General features: G+C 43.4%; 1 protein-coding gene across 3 annotated transcripts in view; it reads right to left on the bottom strand.

Annotated features, from left to right (window-relative positions):
* LOC149363330 (calcium/calmodulin-dependent protein kinase kinase 1-like) overlaps positions 1-20263 on the bottom strand; it is a 211885-nt gene that overhangs the window by 53087 nt on the left and 138535 nt on the right. The gene's annotated exons all lie outside the window — the stretch shown is intronic.

Here is a 20263-nt window from a genome sequence, read left to right as displayed (position 1 = left end):
GGTTAGTTCAGTGACGAGCCGAGACCACATTTCAGATGCAGGCTTGTATAGTTTTCCAGAGTACTGCATAGCTTCCCTTTCGGGGATGCAATTGGCAATTGCATCCTTGTTTTCGTGTTCCAAAGGAATGAAAAAAGGGGTAACAGAACTGTGGTAGTTGTATCTATCACAAAAGTTTCATCTTCTCGATGTAGTGCACAGCAAGGAACGGCGAAGTTTAAACCAATTAACGGACAACATCTTCATTGCTCCCTGCCATGCAAAGTTTTGAAGACACGAAGCCCTCGTGTTGTCCCTTGCGTATATGTACGTGTCTTCAAAGCGCTACATGTGTCCTGTTTACAGTCCTGGGTATTTTAAGAGCCCCTTCAGTTTACAACACCACCGTGTTGTATACAAGCGGAGCCGATTGCTGAAAGCGAGAAGTCTTTAAGCATGATGCCTTCTGAAAGAATAAATTGAGTAAAATAGTCAACCATGAAGGCATCGTGCTGTATGCCCAAAACGCTTCTCCCCTTGACTTTATCAGTCCGATACATAAGTGGTTTGGTTTGGTTTATGGGGTTTAACGTCCCAAAGCGACTAAGGCTATGAGAGACGCCGTAGTGGAGGGCTCCGGAAATTTCGACCACCTGGAGTTCTTTAACGTGCACTGACATCGCACAGTACACGGGCCTCTAGAATTTCTCCTCCAAAGAAATTCGGCCGCCGCGACCGGGATCGAACCCGCGTCTTTCGGGTCAGCAGCCGAGCACCATAGCCACTGAGCCACCGCGGTGGACACAGCTGTAGGACTACATATCGCAAATTATTTACAAATCAAACTTTCAGAACTTGCCACAGTTTGTCATGTTTTCATTCGCCGTTGCGCAAAGCAACGACAAGGATTTTTGCGCTAAAGGTTAGAAAGTTCTCTATTCGTTACTGAGCAACATAGACATAAACCATAAGACGTCAGCACAGCGATGTCCTCAATTCTTTATTTGCGGAAACCTAGGCGATGTGCGCAATACGTAACCAAAGTAAAACAAGTATAAGCCTGTCTGGAAAAGGAAGTTTCCAGTTTTGTTGCCGATCATGTCGTCATCTAGACTACTAAATCGCAAGTTATGTGCACAGGCTAGATGGATCACATGTGCAGAAGTAATTGATCAGCTCCTTTAAACGCACAAAAGTTGCGCACAAGTTCTTTTTTAATAAGCGTTCGGACGGAAGGGCTTTCAGCTAACGTTGCTTTTGCCAGGATGAGTGCGTGTCTTCTAACGAGAGAAGTATAGAGAACTAAGGAGAGCTCCTAAAAACCGTACTTGAAGCTAAGCTCGCGTTAGAGATGCGTCAAAACGACGAAACAAACAAGAGTACACTCAAGGTAAGCCTGAGTGCGGCTATTTCATCCTACGTAGAGCGCGGAAATTTGTCAACCAGGAACCCAAAGTTGCTGAGTTAATACTGGGAGCTTTGCGCGCACAGTTGGCTGCTAGAGGCTGCTACTTAAGCAGCAGGCGGCCAGTGAATGGATGGGAGGTTCCCCACGCCATGGAAAAGTTTCAGCTGCTGAACAGAAAAACACAATTTCTGCCGAGATAAATGAAAAAACACTACGGCAGTTTGAAGAAGATATTCGGCTCACGTCACTGAGGCCCCGGAGAACTCTGTACACATCGAGGACGAGTGGGCACATGTTCAGTGCTGTAGTGAACGTGCGCCTTCCCTGTCTGCTTAACCTTTGAATTTTCATCATTTTTCACGCAAGCACAGCTTGCCTTGGCATCTGTGGAATGCCGTAGTCACGTCTTGGTACAAGAAGCTATGGGATGGGTTCCAGTATAGCCTTGGATGGCGTACGGCAGCCAAAGACGTGACACACATACTACAACACGTACGGGTCAAGTACACTATGAAAACGGCATGATGGTTGACTACGCTAGCTTTTGTGCCATCCACGTACGGCGGTTACGTGCTTTCGAACATTTCGCCCTCGAAACCAAACAAAGAGTCTAAAAAAGACAGAGAAGTCGGAGACATTTTGGTGGCTCTAGGCTCCTCTTTATTTTCCCTTTCCTTCATGGCAGCTCAAAGTGCTTAAAGGACCCCCCACCGCAAGCCACGTTGAAGAGATGAGAACGAATGATATTCGGGTACAAAAATTGAGGCCAAGGATACAAAGTCCAAAAAACAAAAAAAAAACGGTGTAACGTGCACTGATAACTGCAGAGTGCTGTCGTACACATCAAGAATAGAATAAATACAACGTAACCGAAACAAAACGCCAGTTGCGACAACTCATTCCTGTTTTCGGCAATGAAGGACTGTACAAGATAACAAAAAAAGAAACAGCCCGGATAAGCCCTGCTTGCACATAAGCATTAACATACATGAACAACAAATTGTGCAGGTACAAACTTTGCTCGTGGCCTTTAAACACGATCAAATTTTCTGCCTTGCTAACTACCGGTAATTGTGAGCAGAAACAATTTGGGAAGACATGAGGAAGGCCATAAACAAACACGGATGAAAAATTTTGAAGCTTCGAAAAATTTTCTTCGAATCAGAAGAAAGTTTATTAATCTTAAACTGTAACATTTTAAAAATATCATTTTGCCCTTAGCCTAGTTGCTTGCCTGCTGCAGTAGAACAGTTTTGCAAAACCAGTTCTGTTAATTTCAAGCTTCGGCCACCGCTTACAGGCGACATCGCAAACTACAGTTCTTAAATTCACTCATAACAGTGCACTGATTTATTACCTCATCGCATTTTGCTCATAATAATGAAAAAAAACTGCCGCCGTCTACGCATCATCCATGAGCCAAGGAAATGCAGCTAGATGGAGCGAAACAAGCTACAGCCACTCCAGAAATACTAGACAAAAATACTGATGGCTTGCATCGAGAAAACGAATTGAATATTTCGCTTTAGGAAAAACACTACTTGAAAATGACTTCCCGTTTCGCAGAATAGCGAAAGAATGTGATCACGTCGTTATGAGACATCTTGAATCAAGAGTAAAACAATAAGGCAGCACTAGGAAATGATGACGGGGTGCAAACTTCTCCGCCGTGATGTTAGTAGCAGAGGGAGAGGAGGGACTTCTGTGTGCTGCACGCGCATTTCGCATCTGGTTAGGCAACAAGGAAAAGCAGCATTTGCTTACCACATTAATGCATCAGTGCTGCTGCCACATCCTCATAAAAGCCGAGAGTCGGGCAGTAAAGGCGGAACAACACAGCACTCTAATTAAATAACGATTCAAAAAGAACGTGTAGAACTAAAAACTGCGTCAGAAATGCACAAAGTTAAAGGCAGCGACGTGGCGTCAAGCGCCCATTGAAACAAGAAACGTGAGAATAAACCAGTGAAAGGAATAGATACCACAAATTGAAAATAAAAGAAACTGTCGGTCTCTAGCGAGAGCAAGAACTCTAGGCAAGCTTCGACCAGTTTAGCAAGAGAAAAACACGAAGAAATGACATTCAGTGCAAAATGACGAAACTGAGATCGCCGCAAAGTGAGTTAGTGAAATGTCTGCGCATGTTCAGCCAGAGAGAAGAGCAAAAAAAAAAAAACGCGAAAGCTATTCAGAAGTTTAGCAGCACTCAAGGCCGCCAGAGTTGCGCCGGAAAACGCCATAAGCAAAATTGCGAACAGCCACGGTCCGTTACGCAGTCGGCCGGTTCTTGATGCAGATTTCGTGTTCCTGGCCTTTCCTTATGGCCAGCCGAGAAAGCAAGGCATTGCTACACACTCGGCTGAAACGCTAGCGGCGCCGGCTTCGTAACAGCAGTAACATCGTCTCTGCATATCGAGGTCCTGACGCACTCAGAACCTCTACACTCCCCCGATGGAGATCCGAAGAAACTAAACGTTTTTGCGCCTGAACCGCTGCTCTATTAACGGCACTCACCGCGGGTGTGAACAGCGCTCGGCAGGCTAAACCTTTGCGATGACTAGCTCGAATAGCCATTGTCACAAGAGCCCAGACGTCAGGTAAATGTACAGTCACTTAGATATATCGTGCTATCAGGAGAAACGGTTAGGGCTTTTGGTTAGTGCCTGCTTTGGGACCAGTATTCACAGTGATAACGCATGGTACTTTGCTACTCAGCACACTGTAATAACCAAGACAAAATATTTCTTCGAGCTAGTGAAGACCAGGGAGGACTGGGAGACCCTGCTGCACTCGGAGGACCCGGCCGTGCAGACCACCGCCACCAGTAGGGCTGCCAGTGTTATGGACCTTAGGAACGCAAACACTTGAGTGCAGTGGGGTCGTGCTGAGACCCACGGGCGTGCCCCGAATTCCTTTCCTTTCATATAATAAAGTTTTTTTCGCTCTCTATCTCGCTCTGTCTCCGGCTGTGTGTGGCTACTGCTTGTCTGGGTTAACAGCACTGGAGACGCGTAAGACGACGATAGGCCTCTTCACGAGCATGTGGCCGCTCAGAACTGAAGAAAAAGATGAATCTGTTGTGGACTTCGGCGCACTCCGGTCATATGGCGATGCTATTCGGCCTCCGATTTCAAGCCGCCTTCGAAATAAACCAGTCCCGTTCCATGAGAAGTGACAGAAGGGTGGGTGGTGGAAGGAAGACGGGGCAAGGAATAGGCTGAAGTTTTCGGTGTAGTAGTGATAGACGTGCTGGTAAGTGGCAGTGTGGCAACTGAAGCTGCTATGCGCTAAGTACAAGGTTATGTGAGTTACCTTACGGCTAGTTAATCTTAGAGTAAAAGTAGAATTTAAAAATAGGCTAAAATACGAATCTTTACTCACAATGACCCTCACATAATTAAATCACAATATTTTTGCCAGTTTAAGGTTTTATTTAATAGAATAACCGTCTCAAAACCATGGAAGAGACTCTATACATACCATAATAACTTTTTCGCACAATGTTCTTTCCCAAATTTAACGAATATTGCGTTGAAAAGAATATCATTTGTGAGCCTCATCACCCGGTTGTTCTCTCGCTATTTTCAAAGATTGCTCACTGTTTACTCTATAGATCCAACATGGCGTAGCCTATGGTGAGAAGACATTGTGCGTGAAGTGCACTAAGCGAGTGGTGAACAGCATGCGCTTACGAGTGGTAATGAGAAGCCCCTAGCGCACATCCCATCAACAGCACCACGATGCAGCAAAGCTCAAGGCATTCGCATGGCTGGTTGGTAAAATTGGTAATTTGGTTTTGGTGCAGTATCTCTCTCCACATATCTCGGTAGACACCTGAGCCGCGCCGTAAGAGAAGCGAGGAAGGTAGGACTGCCTTCGGCAGCAGATAAGCCGCGCAGCCTATTCAGATTATCGTTGCGTATATCGTAGTCTATAAACGCAAAAGGCGCCCGTGTGCTGTGCAATGTCAGTGCACGTTAAAGATCCACAGGTGGTAGAAATTATTTCGGAGACCTCCACTACTGCCCCTTTTCCTTCCTTTCTCGCAGTCTCTAATTTATCCCTTCCCTCTCGGCGCGGTTCAGGTGTCCGCCGATATATGCGAGACAGATATTGCGCCATTTCATTTCCAAAAAAAATCAACCAAACAACACTGCCATTGCTTTTAACTCGAGAGGCCTAACACGAAAAGGACGCAAGTTTAAAAGAGGAAAGCGCGGCGACCTATATGTAAGAGTATGTGACAGAGGCTAGGCTAAAAGACAGGAGAACAGATGCATCGAATGAAGAAAAAGTCAAACTATATCCTAGCGAAAATATGCAGGAGAAGACGTACAATGAAGGAACATGTACTGTACATCACTCGTCGTTTGCTAGTGCAGCAGAGCCGTTTCTTTTCCAAGGTTTCGGGGAGTGGCAGGGAGGTAGACGGGGAGATGAATCTGAACGATTTATTTGTATAAGGTAGCAGTGGGTGCCAAAATAATTCGAGGAAGCCTAAGTTACGCAACGAAGGTAAACTCGTTTATGATGAATGAGAATGAAATGATGAATTAGTATTTCGGCACTTATAAGACAGCATGCAATGGCATATCAATGAGCGTAAAAGTTTAGTACCTACGACAGCAACAAAATAATAAGCAGAAAAAGAAAAGCTTAAGCACTTTTACCATAATGAACGCTAGCTGATGATTTCATTAACACCGAGGTAAATTAATTTTCCTGCCTTCGAAAATGAATGTTAAATTGAATTCAGTGCAAAAAAACAGACAAGGGACAAAGAGAGACATACTGAGACAACACGAGCGCTCGTGTTGTCTCAGTCTGTCTCTCTTTGTTCCTTGTCTGTTTTTTTTGCGCTGAATTCAATTTAACATGCTTCACCAACTAGCCCGGCAGCTTGCTCTCCTGAAAATGAATGTATATCTTGAGAGTGACTAGATCGTCTTTGAGACGTTACCTCTCCAGTTTTGTAAGCGCACACGCGCGGACACGCGCGCACACTTCTCTATCGAAGATAAACGACGGCCAAAAGATTTTCAAATCAAGTTAAAGTGAACTTCGTTTCTGTAAGACTATTCTGTATATTAAATTTTTGGCTAACGTCTTCACTGTGCGCGGGAAAGAGCTCCGAATTGTCGCTTTTTCTTCAATCTAGAAAGCGCGAACGTAAACGTGCGGAAGGCACGCATATTTACTGAAGCAATTTGTTTTATCAAATCTTCTGACGAAAAAGTTGAATCCGATTGATTTGCCTAGTCGACTAAAGCGAAGGAATATCTGCGCTTGTTAGCCCTTTCTTTTAGCAAGTGCGAGCCGCTGCATTCTGCAAATCGAGTTTTCTCAGTTGCGCAACTCGAGGCTGCAAATTGAAAGAATATTTCATTGCTTCAGCTGTAAACCTTTCTTTACAGTTTTCAATCAACACTTTCAAAAATGTTCCTCACAGATCACTACTAACTAATACACAACTGCCGAATACTATTCACTGTGTTCAGAAAACTGCTATGATCAGGTGAATATTATGTTAAAGTAGGAAGCTGACTAAAGGCTCGCGAAGTTGATACAAAGGTGTATTTTTTTCCAGCTCTAAGAAAAATGTGTATTTCAGGACCTTTAACGTGCATAAAGAGGACGTTTCACTTTGGATATAAATGAATCAGATTGCTTATAATAAAAAGCAGGGCCTCATTATCGAACATGCAAAGTTACATTGCGCTGTGGTAGAGAACCGCTGAGATGCAACAAAGTCAGTTGGAATATGACTGACTATGTCCTCGCTAACTGCATTATTTTAGTAATTTTGCTGTTAGTGAAATTATAACATTTTACTATCTTGTTTGCTACTCGCTCTATGCATAGTTATTTGCCACTGTCAGATATACTGTTGCCTTTGAAGATGACGCTAAGGAGACAGTGCGGAAGCTCTTTCCCATAACCCTTTCATGTAAGAAGTCAGGTAAACTATAGCGTACCCTTGACACTTAATTTATCATTTATATGTCAAGAAGTCGACTGCAGCGAGGAAAGTCTGAGCATGCACGGCACTACGCAGCTAGAAGAGAATTTCATTTGACTATATCGTACTTTACACAACAAGACCTAATGCTTATTTTTTTTTTGAGGCCACGAGAATTACGTAACGGAACTCTTCCTACCGAGCAGCTTAAAGTACGGCGCAGACAAAGCGTCCGTAAAATGAGTAACAAAACCGAGAAGGCTCGAAACGTGCGTTTTGCTATGAATAAAAGACGCCTGCTGGACTACACAAAACACTAGAGCGCTAAACGTAATTTTTCCAAGGCAATCTGATTAGCGGTATAGCTTCAAAGGCCCCGTTTTTCAGAACATCTGATGTCGGCGTTGTCTGCGTTGTGAACGAAAAATTACGGCCATTGCTCTGGCAGGTGGTCACCACGGGGCAACACAGGAGGCAGGTGGGCCACCTAACGTCACGTGACCTTGCGACGTCATTATAACCTGCCCACCGGAAAGTGAGAAAACTACCTACCGTGGCAGGTGGCCATTAAATTAAAGATTAGTCGCATCCTGAGCCGTATGAATCCCACCGCTGGGAGCACCTGCCACCGCAGGACAGTGACGCCTCGCTTAACTGCTTCCCCGCTGCGACAGGAAGGGTATGCGAACTCCCAGGGATATAAGAACGTAAAGTAGAGAACAACCTCCTGCATATAACACTACGCTATTGCGTCATGCTCTTAGAGCGAATCTTAAGAGTCCACTCCAGTTTTTACCTCGAGCGGCCATGCAAGAACAATAAAAATGTCCTGAACTTCCTGGTACATTATAAAGAGAATGGATAATCGGAACAGCTGTGAACACATGCGACGGTTTGAGACGCGCACCTTTAATATTGCAGTACTCCAGACACAGCCACCTGTCATTGCCCTCTAAAAGCAAGGGTTTATGTGTCTAGTCTTAGAGAAGCAAACGCAGGTGAGGTGTCGAATAAACTGTGGTGAGTCAATTTCGCTCAGCATAAACGCCTCAGAATACTGCTAGAAACAGCGCTATGAATAACCAGGAAAGACACAGCTGGGCCGCCACCATTACCACATAATGTTAGGTGCAAAATCTGGGTCAAATGGCCTTCAAAACTCCAAAATTTACTGCCAGTGCACGGCGTTGCGCACGTAGTCCCGCAGCGGGGAAAAGAAAGAAAACTGCTACAAGGACCCACTCTCGAAACGACGTGCTCAACAGTGCCGACATCTGCGAGAGGTGCGCAATTTTGTTTCTTGTGTAAAGCTTCCTTTCTGCTGGCTTTGGTTGTTTCGTTGTCAAAACATAACTCAGGGAGACGGCACGACTACTCACCCGGACGTGCCTCTCACTTCAATGCAAAAACACGGAATACAAAATAAACAAGACATGGCCACGACCTGCAGGGGCTGCAAGGACCTGTTCCGTGCATTAGATGGGAGAGTGGTTAGGCGTTGAACCCGAGTCTGCCAAGTGCAGGAAGCTACGTCAACAAGTTAGCGGCTACAAGACTTTCGGGCCAAGCCCGAAATAAGAAATTCGGATTTGTCAATCTTCCAGTAGGCAATCGGGTTGCCTTACCAGACGGCTTTGCAGGTGGTTGCGTCATCCAATACATAATTATTTCTCTAGAATTTCAAATGTCACTTCGCGTGGGGCCTCTATACCAATACCCCTAACATTTAAACAGACTTTTCGAGCGTTCAACCGGACGTCGCTCGTCTGTGAGGATGAGGCCAGAGTTAAATACCGCTCCCACCAAGAGCAGGGAGTGTCCGAGGGATAGGGTAAGCACGCGAGGCCTTAAGGGTTGTCCTGGCACTGCTAGACAGTGTGAAAGAAGAGGAGACAGCCCTCACAAGGAAGAATAGGACGGCCAACCGAAATGCGAACACAGCACCGAGTGGAATGATGTGGTAGCGATAATCCGCGTGCTCGTGCTCCTTTTGCTTATACGTAACCGTTCATTTGGGTAACTCTGAGGTAGGAGTTCAAAAGGGCATTTGCATCCGACTATTACTTCTTTCGTATGCATGCTAACACCATCAGCCAGTCATCTCCAATACGTCACTGCTGTAGCCATTTTCTTACTCAAGTAATCCCACTATGCATAACTCACCCAGAATGAAACATTCTTACGGCGGCAGTGACTAATCAGGTTGACTCCCCCATCATCACACAAAAATAACTTAAAGACCACCAGTCTTGGACTGCGGGCACACCTGATACCCGTGGCCCGGCCGGTGACATTTTTTGCACTCATCTGGACTTCCCTTCTACGGCGTGCACCTGTAAGTTACACTCTTGTAGCCTATGGTATGGGCACTGGTACGTGCCCAAAAGTTATTAGAATCGCATGAGTCCTACCCATTCTGCGGGCTGAGATGATATAGTGTACAAATTCCTCTGAAGTAAGATTGCTCACCTACTGCACTGAGTGCTTGGCTGACAGAATATTTTATTTGCCTACTCTTCTACAATATCAACGAGTGCCCTTTTCATTCAAGTTTCTTTTTTTACTACTGCCGAATTCTTCAATCGATCACTTTCGGACACTAATTCGAAGAAGCGGTTCCTCATTTTGCGTACCTTCTTGCCCAGATTATTGTTCATACGCCTTCTACCTTTTAATCCACAAGTGTGTGTCCCACTGCCCGCGCATTTACTTTCAAAACTGTAACCACATAGACTGAGTTGTTCGTTTCTACTATGACGGCGTCGGGATAAAAAAAGGTGCATAACGTATAGCAACGAACAAAAACAGCCATGCTAAACTTGCGTATGAGAAAAGAAAGAAAAAAAAATATTCCCCCATAAAAGAACTCAATTTTTCAATATTTTAAGCGAGCGTAAGTGACTGTCATCGAAGAAGGTCCTCTTTTTAAACTCTAGTTAGGAACAGAACAAAAACAAGTCAATTACGCTGTTCTGATAACACATCCGCCCTGCGATACTGAAGTCCTGCACTCGTATTAAGTCACCCGCCGCCGTTCTTTTACTAGAAAAAAGACCGCTCATAGCTGAAATGCCATAAGCCTCTTCACTACAATACTTCGAGCTTGGAATAATGTGCATAATCTGTTTTGCGAAAAGTAAGAGCCTGTAGGTTAGAACGCAACCTCGGGAGTACCATTTCAATGCATGGCATCAGATAGTATACACAATTCGTTTGATTCACGACATAACACCAAATAATCTACTGTACCAACGCTACCTATATATTAACGATTTACTCAAAATTGAATATTTAAGCATTGTGTTAGGTGTTACAACGCATCAGAGCGAAAATTTCTTCTAGAGAGTTAACACCCGAAAACAATTCATGAAGAAAACACAAAAACGCACTTTAATAGAAGCCTTGCATTCCAAGCATCCGCAAATTAGATAAAAAATTCACTTAACCGTGCACTGATTCGAACTGAAGTATTAATTCTGATCTTCCTCCTTTCATTCTTCATTCAGAACCCTTCTGTACAATCATTATTTGCTACGGTCGTCATAAGCCATAACTGGAACACCCGTAGATACCCAGTTTTTATCCATATTCGGGATTTATGGGTATTGTACTTTACGACACGATACGGAAACGACACGATACGAAACGAAAACGATACGAAAACGACACGATACGGAAATACAAAATCTGAACAAACGTCTTGAAGTCGTAGAATCGGTGGGATCTGAGGCTGAGGTGGGTCGATTGAAAAGGCAAATAAATGACCTTGAACAGTATGGACGACGCCAGAATCTTGAGATCCATGGTCTGAAATACACTGAGAACGAAAACGTGTTAGCTGTTGTGAACGACCTTGCATTGTCTTTGAGCCTTGAACCGGTCACTGAGAGTGAAATTGAAGGTGTGCACAGACTTCCTCACAGGAAAAATGAGGACAAAACGCCTCCTGTGCTGATCCGCTTTGTCAGCCGGAAAACAAAAGATCAATGGCTAGCGAAAGTAAAGGATCTGAAAGCTAAGGAATCAGACATACGCCTTTTTGACAACCTGACAGCCTTCAACAGGCGACTCTTGTGGCTGGCACGTTCAAAGGCAAAGCAGTGTGGCTACCAGTATACCTGGCAGAGAAATGGCAAAATATTTGTCAGGAACAGAACCGGAGAGAATGCAATCTGCATTGCTTGCGAAGACGACTTGGCAAACATTCGGTAGCCTTAGGTTTTCATGCGCGCTGATCTTCTGTGGGAAAAAAAGAAGCCTATCATGACCTATTTTGATATTGATTCTTTCAATAAGTACATTCTGAATTCTGGAAAGTCTCTCAACAATTCTCTCAGTTTTTTTCATTTAAATGCACGAAGCCTGCAAAACAAAATAGATGAAATGGTTGTGTTGCTGTCAACTTTGAGGTTAAAGTGGGATGTATTAGTATTTTCTGAAACCTGGTTTAGCAATGATAATGATGCTCCTAACATTGATAATTATAAATGCGTATCTTTGGCGCGACAACAGAAAAGAGGAGGGGGCTTATCAATTTATTTGAGGAATGAAATCGGCTATCACTGTTTACCTGAATGCTGTGAAATGAATGAAGATGTAGAAGCTTTGTCTTTGTGCTGCGGAAAAATTGTTGTTATAGGTATATACAGACCGCCTTCAGGTTCGGTATCTGCGTTTTGTAACTTTGTTGAAAAAACTTTGGAATATGTGTCTCTTAATAATTATGAAGTGGTTTTTCTTGGTGATATAAATGTTGATATTCTGGGTCAAACGTCCGTTACGAGAAATTTGCTAGATTTGTACAACAGCTATGGATTTGTGAACTTAATTTCCTCACCAACAAGAGTTACTGACAGCTCTGAAACGCTTATTGATGTGTGCTTTACGAATATTTGCACTAGTGATGTCCCGGCTGGCGTTTTGACATTAAGCATTAGTGACCACATGCCTATATTCTGTATAGTTCCGAGTCAACCAAAACAACACAGGAGTAAACCGGAATCTTCCACATTTAGAAGAATTGATGAAAACAGCTTATCAGAGTTTCGACGTCTTTGCGCTAGCACAGATTGGAGTAATATTTTAAGACAGGAGGATGCATGCCAATCGTACACAAATTTTATATCTACTATTCAAGAACACTACAATACTGCATTTCCGCAAGCAACGCGCAGAACTCATAGAAAATCAAGAAAGCCGTGGATTTCAAAACAACTGTATGACCGCATCCAGGAAAAGAACAGACTTTTTTCGCGTTTTGTGAGAACAAAAGACACTGACATTCTCCGTCAATTCAAAACGTTCCGCAATAAGTTAGGCGCTGACATTAAAAAAGCAAGAAGTGATTATTACGCGAGAAAGTTCTCCATGTCTGATGGCTCGAAGGGAACATGGAATACACTTAACGATCTTCTAGGTAAAAATAGAACCAACGCACCCGTCTCACTCCACATTCATGGCGCGAACTATGATGGCGCTGACCTAGCGAATGAATTTAATGGGCATTTCTTATCTGTTTTTCCGCCAAAATCAACTGATGGTCCACATCAAGATGCCTCAATCTATATAACCAGTAAACAAAGTAATTCCATGTTTTTGTTACCATGCACAGACTCAGAAATAATTACCATTATTCACTCCTTACGCAGTAATAGTGCTCCAGGTGTCGATGGCATAGCTCCAGTCCCGATCAAGAAAGTAGCAGATGTCATTGCGATACCATTAGCACATATAATTAACCTAATGTTCACGACAGGCACATTTCCACATCAGTTGAAAATAGCTCGTGTCACTGCCATTCACAAAGGGGGTGACATTAATGATTTAAATAATTATCGGCCGATCTCCGTTCTTTCAGTTTTTTCTAAGATTGCAGAACTTGCAATCAACACACGTCTTTCTCAATATCTCGAGAAAAACCATGTCATCTCCAAGCAACAGTACGGATTTCAAAAAAACAAAACAACTGAGGCCGCCTTACTGGAAATCAAAGAAAAGCTAATTGAAAACATAGAAAATAAACTGCTAACAGTTGGCATATTCCTTGATATGAGGAAAGCGTTTGACTCCGTTAACCATAAGATATTGCTTGAAAAAATGCAGTGTTATGGAATACGCGGCGTTCCTTTAACCTTATTTGCTAGCTACCTTGACAACCGATCTCAAACAACTATCATTAACGGTATTTCATCTGGGATCGGTCAGATTGTGTCTGGTGTGCCACAGGGCTCCGTTCTAGGACCAACGTTGTTCTTACTATATATTAATGATATCGTCAACCTTCGTCCAGCAGACAACATTATAATCTATGCAGACGATACTAACGTATTTTTTTCAGGGCAAGATAGTAATATTTTGCAAGCAGCCTCCAATAGTTGGTTATCCCAATTGTCTGTTTGGTTAAAATCAAATAGGTTAGAACTTAATGTCAGGAAAACAAAGTACATACTGTTTAGAGCCAAAAATAAGGAAGTTCCGAACAACTTCCAAATTCACTTCGAACAAGCTCCTATAACTCGTGTCAGCTCTACAATGTTCCTTGGAGTCATTTTTGAAGAACATTTACTCTGGACAGATCATGTAAACTACGTTTGCACTAAAATGGCTCGCTCTGTTGGTATCCTAAATAAATTTCGCACAATACTGCCTCGGAAATTCAAACTACAAATTTATTTCTCTCTAGTCTTTTCGCATGTACAATATTGTTTGTTGATCTGGGGAACGACTACCTCAACCAATCTTGTGAAAGTACTTACTTTACAAAAAAGAGCTGTACGAGCGATTGATAATTTACATTACAGTGAGAGCACGGGTCTTTCCTTCCTCAACCATAGACTGCTAACCATCACGGCCGCTTACCACAAGAAGCTTGCTGTTTATATCAGAAACCTTATGAAAAGAAACTGGCAGACTTTCGAGAGCACATATTTAATTGCCCAAACAGCATACAGTCTTAGGCACCCTCAATACCATGCATCAAAATCCCGTACAAACTATGGGTTCCAAAAACTAACTCACATAATTCCTCATACATTAAACACCTATCCATATTTAACAGAATTGTCACTACAAAATATGTCCGAGGTCAGATTTAGGAAAACTGTTCATGAATATTTTTGTTATAGCTAGTTGTGGTGTGTTTTTACCTAATCAGTTATTGTCTTTGTTATGTTTTGATCTTAGTTTTGTTGTGCTTAGCTCTATGCATGCCTGATCTCTGTTTCGTTGTCAGTATATCCGCTGCTTTTCTAGTTTCTGTTACTTACGAAAACTTTGTACCATTGCCAAGTGCCACTTTGTTTTTGTTTTTGTTTTTTTTACATGGGGAGGGCAGGCCTCAGTCAGGCGCTACTAGGCGCCTTTAGCTTGCTCTCCCTTGTTTGCAGTCTCTGTACTGGCCAAACAAAACCAATAAATGAAATGAAACTATTCAGTCCTAGTTCATTTTCTCTATGTAAAATACGGTTTTCTGCACACTCTGACCAAGTGGATAAAAGCTGTCTAATTTTAAGCATTTTTGCTGTCCTAGAGTCATTGTAGCTGCGAAGAAACAAGAAAGAAAGGCTCTGCACTACCAAACCATGCCAGTGACTGCAATGAACTAGTCACATTAGAAATCGCTTGTTTTATTTTTGTATTCTTTCTTGTATTTTATCAGTAATTGCTACGGACCACAAATATGCGCGAAAAGCCAAAAGAAAAGCAGAATAGCAAACGACCACTCCCATAGGAACAGTGTTCCGGGAAGGGAGATAACATAATATAGCCGCCTCACCAAGAGGCAATTCGTCTTTCGGTCAAGCCACTCTTCTAAAGCAAGCTGGCCCGCTTACCACGTCAGTTGAGCGATAGCGTGGTGTAAGCTCTAAGCCGAAGGTAATGCTTCAAAAAAGAAGAACGGCCAACGGCCGACAGGAATGAAAAGTGATGAAAATAAAGTATCACGAAAGTGGTTTAGAGCAGCTTATGTTGCTGTCTTCATAAGCCGACCTGTCACACCGAAATTTCACTCCGAAATTCACTCTCAGAGCACCGAAGCGTCTCAGAGGCCTTTCGAGGAATTTAGATACTGCCTGTCGCGATTGAGGTGTCACGTCCGTTGAGATTTTCTCGGATGGGCAAGGCTTTTCGTGGATCACGGAAGTAGAGTTCTTCTCTCGTCTTCGGGTGCGCACTAAAAGCTTGTATCGGCTGCCAACGTCAGTTTTTTTTTTTTTTTGCCGTCGCGCTTTCAACAATAAACGTAGGCGGCTTTCTTCGCTGAACCATGGGAGGTTCCTAGAGCAGAAATTTTTAAATTCAGTCACACACTTTATCATCGACTCGTGACACTACGGTTTATTTTAACAGTTATCAAGCAAGCTCACCTTGTATGGGGAAACGTAAGGAATGAGAAAAAAGAAGTCTCTGACACCATGTAAAGCGTAGGCGTTTAGTGTGTCAGCGATGTTAAAGCATCCTATATGTGGATATATATATATATATATATATATATATATATATATATATATATATACGCAAAAATATGAAGACGTTTCTAGCTTAGAACAATTTAATTACGTTTACGCAGTGGGACCGGCCACTCTGCGATCTCTGCGAGGAGCGTAACGTATAGGTGAAAGCTATACATCGCGCCAGCGGAAATAAAATTGATGAAAGTCAGAAAATATCAGCCTTGCATGTAGAGTTCCTGGCAGCTGGCAGTTATCGGCATCTAGTACTCCTAAGACGAGGCTCTCACTTTCACAAGGGCAATTCGAACACATCAAGTTACTGCGAATCCGTTAAACTTTCAGTACTCCCAGTATTCAAGATTGTTATTAAATTTCACCATCAACAACGGAGCGTTTAGCGCGCCTAAGCCAAAAGGCGACCGGGGCTGATGCTGAAGAAAAACTGCCAGTGCGGAAATGTGAGCAACATACGCACGAAAACTGTAACTTTTCTGAGCAACCGAGCTCACTCATGCGGCCCTGCAAAAACTGCGCTCTGGAATGAAATATGAAATCTGAATTGCGCCAGAACTACAGTATGAGGAAGAGGTAGCAGGTTGTCGACTGAACGACGTAGCGTCACAATGTTGACATTCTCAGTGCGAGGCCTGGCGTCTCCTTTTCAGGAAATACACATTGCCACAAGCCATTTCAGACGGACGGACAGCGTGGTCATCCGGTGTTATACTATTTTGAACGAAAAGAACGCTGAGCAGGATCGACAAAACGAAAGGGAGACAAAGACAGCCTTTACCGCCAAAGAGCCCGCATGTTTTTGGTGGAAGGCCTTAGATATTTGTGCAGAAGGCTCTTCTTGCGCTCAGTTTGACGTTTCAAATTAGAATATGAAAAGTCTGCGCCACTGCGTTTGCATTGCGAAGCGGAGGTCGACCGCAAGGGGAGGGGCTAACGGAAATTCGGTGGTATTTAATTTTTCTAAAAGCTACCTCACAATGAGCTCGGGATCCAAGCCTGTCAAGCGTTGGCTGGTGTTGTGAACAGGTGTTGTGTCCCCGGGGTGTAGATGTACGTTGAGGGCTCCCGGAATCTCGTCCTACAAGACGAAATACCAATCGGCTGCACCAGGGTCTTCCCAATGGGGCGCAGAGTGTTAGAAAAAGCGCACTCAAGCACTAACACGTCAGGGATTTCTCATCCAACCGATGCTCGAGCGGGAAAAGACGAGGAAGAGAGGCGGGTGCCCACGAACCTAGTCCGACCGCATGGCGACGCCAGTAAGTGGCCTACGGTGTGGCAGTAAGCAGTATCCTCTATAAACATAGGATGTCTGTCGCCGATCTCAAACTGCTTTTTGAGCTCTCTGCGTGGAGTCACCTTTTAGTTTATATATCATGGACACGCCTGCCCTCCTTACTCATTGGCAGATGACCTACGTAAGATGATACGGACTATCCATAACTCACACGGTACCAGTGACAAACCTGTGTATTATATTTTCGGAACATATTTAGTGCCGTTTACGAGCTATTTTTATGGTTTCCATCAACCACTCCTGGCACCCAGTAGACAATAGAATTAGGGACTGTAGAGTGGTTGGATTTTTCGAAAGCAAGCACACAATTTCAAAGAAAATTGCTCTTATATACAGGGTGTTTCACCTAAGACTTTCTGCAATTTTTAAAAATAAGCTATTTGAATTAGATGCCCGCTTTTTCTGGCATTGCATTGTCAGTGGTGTAGTACATCATAATGCAGCTAAGACGTGCTAACTAGCAGGCTTGTTAACCAATATTTAATAGTTAACTTTTAAACTATCACCCCTGGGCTCCTTAATTATTGAGAGGCATGTAGCCCACCGTAAGTAATGTCCATATCCGTTTTTAGAATTTCGAGAACGCGATTATCCTCGGCGCTGTGGCCCAACAAATTTTGGCTATTTCGACGAGTTAGGCTCACTGTAGAGGTTGCTTTGCCTGCAAGCTTCTCAAAACGCATGTATTTTGGCGCGATGTAGGCGAAATTTGTTGGGCCACAGCGCCGAGGATAATCGCGTTCTCGAAATTCTAAAAACGGATATGGACATTACTTACGGTGGGCTACATGCCTCTCAATAATTAAGGAGCCCAACGGTAATAGTTTAAAAGTTAACTATTAAATATTAGTTAACAAGCCTGCTAGTTAGCACGTCTTAGCTGCATTATGATGTACTACACCACTGACAATGCTATCCCAGAAAAAGCGCGCATCTAATTCAAATAGCTTATTTTTAAAAAATGCAGAAAATCTTAGGTGAAACACCCTGTATAAAAGATTTTATTGAGTTAACTTATTAATCTACAGATGCGGGCATGCCTAAGCCATTTGTGGCCTACGCCTCTAAGCATGGCCGCAGCGGCAGTATTTATTGAGCGTGACTAAGAGAAACAGACGAAATTGATTAGATAAGGGTTTAAACGTGAAGGCAACATCAATGCAAGCAAATATTTTCAGGAAGATTACCATACATTTCGTGCTATTATTCAGCTGTGATCGCGGTGCTGCAGAACTGCTGCTCGAAGTTCACTTTATGATCTAAATAAAACATGCTTTAGGGTAGCTAATTTAAAATTGCTGGAATATATTATGACCGTATTGGTTATTCTTAATACTTATGAATTCTTGATTAATTCGGCGACGAGGCGCCCTTAAATGTATGTAGTGAGAGGCGCATAATTTAAATCCCAGTGAATTTTTTATGCTGAAATTCACAATGTCTGGGGTGCATCAAAATCCGGCTATTAAACATTCCATGAGCAGAAAGGCTATTTAGTGTCAGCGCCCAAAAACAGCGCCGGCAGCAGCGAATTAAATATGCGCCATTTCATCGCTTCAAGCTGCAGCACTCAACTTTTTCATGTAATCTCGCTTTCTTCCAAAACTGGAGATACAGTTCATGCTGGGGCCACCAGCACGAAGAAAGAAAGGAACGCTGAAAAGCCTAGTTACATAACACTGAGTCGATACTGCAGTTTATTCCACGAAACCTATAATATATAGGCGTATGAAAATAACAAGGAGGAGACAGGGGAAGCGGATTGCGACGGCTGTTCACGGCTGTGTGTGCGACTACTTTTTAGCCCTCCATCGTTACTTTACTTTTTTTTCGGCGCTGCTAGCCTCATAACATTTACCAGCAAGCCTAGCTTCCTGTTTTATCGATAGGTAGAGTGGCTACCATTTCCTGAAACCTAGCGAACAAGGTAAAGTCCTGTCGGGCTACTCCACGAGGCATCGACCGCTAGATAAATAAGCTCCCATTATTTCCTTCTCGCGGCAGAAAAGCACTGAAGCCCGACACAGCACTCAACGTCGGGGAAAGATCGATGGCATGTGCAAGATAACAGCACATCCACTAAAAAATCAATTCACAGTAGCCCCTCGGTATAAATACATCAGTAAGGAGAAAAAAGCTGGAAAAACAAACGTATATGTTTCGAGCGTCCCTAGCAGCAATCCTAATTTTTAACGCCATGTGGTCAAATTTGGTCACACTCCTGCATATTACTCGTTAACATGTTGCCTAGACACGAGTAAAGCATGCTGCTCAAGCTATTCGCCACCCAGCCACTTTGTATTATCAGAACTCTTGATTTTAAGGCACCTACCTCCCAGACAATCTAAAAAAAGTTTCTTCCGTGCAGCAGAGTTTCCCAACCAAACATGTAATTTATGGTGACTCAAACGGCCTCAGCCTTTTGTAAGGCAGTGATAAAATATATACTCAGATTATTGATACGCAGATATTTTATACTGAAGGTTTCGCCACAGCCGACGATGGTTTTCATCTTTCTTTTGCCACCCTTCGCAGAATAGCTTTTCACGTTTTGCATTTGTGTCAACAAATGTTCTGCTTTAACCCGGTAAGTGTATTGACATGAAAATGCACTGGAGTGGCCAGAGTCAGAGGTAGGTGCAGTCCAGTCAGTTTTGAGCAAAAAGTGAGCTATAGTAAATAGCAATAAATCAGCCATTCGTCTACACTTTCCATGACCTGGGGCAGTGTTCTAAAAGCCGTCCATTTTCCGTCCTCTTCATTTCGCGTCCATTCGGTCTTCTGTCATTGGTCACACAGATATAGCCGGGGCTATCAAGCGTCTGTTGTAAGCGACTCTGCCATTGGCTGGTTGGCGTTCGGACCTTGCCACTGGCCGAAATTGAATGCAATGTGCAGCCAATGGTGAGGTCCGGTCGCCAACCAGCCAATGGCCGAGTCGCTTACAACAGACGCTTGATAGCCCCGGCTGTATCTGAGTGACCAATGACAGAAGACCGAATCGACGCGAAATGAAGAGGACGGAAAATGGACAGCTTATACAACACTGCCCGTGAGCAGTGGATTCACTGGTTTGTATATGCCGATAGTTACCATATAGTGTATCAACCCGCCCGAAGGCCGGCCCACCGCAGCTGCTAATTTTTATATAC

The sequence above is a fragment of the Amblyomma mixtum genome, chromosome 2, assembly GCF_055824585.1.
Source record: "Amblyomma mixtum isolate Tamu chromosome 2, ASM5582458v1, whole genome shotgun sequence".
Classification (NCBI taxonomy): domain Eukaryota; kingdom Metazoa; phylum Arthropoda; class Arachnida; order Ixodida; family Ixodidae; genus Amblyomma; species Amblyomma mixtum.
Note: the sequence above shows the minus strand (reverse complement) of the source record. Positions and strands in the feature narration are given on the sequence as shown.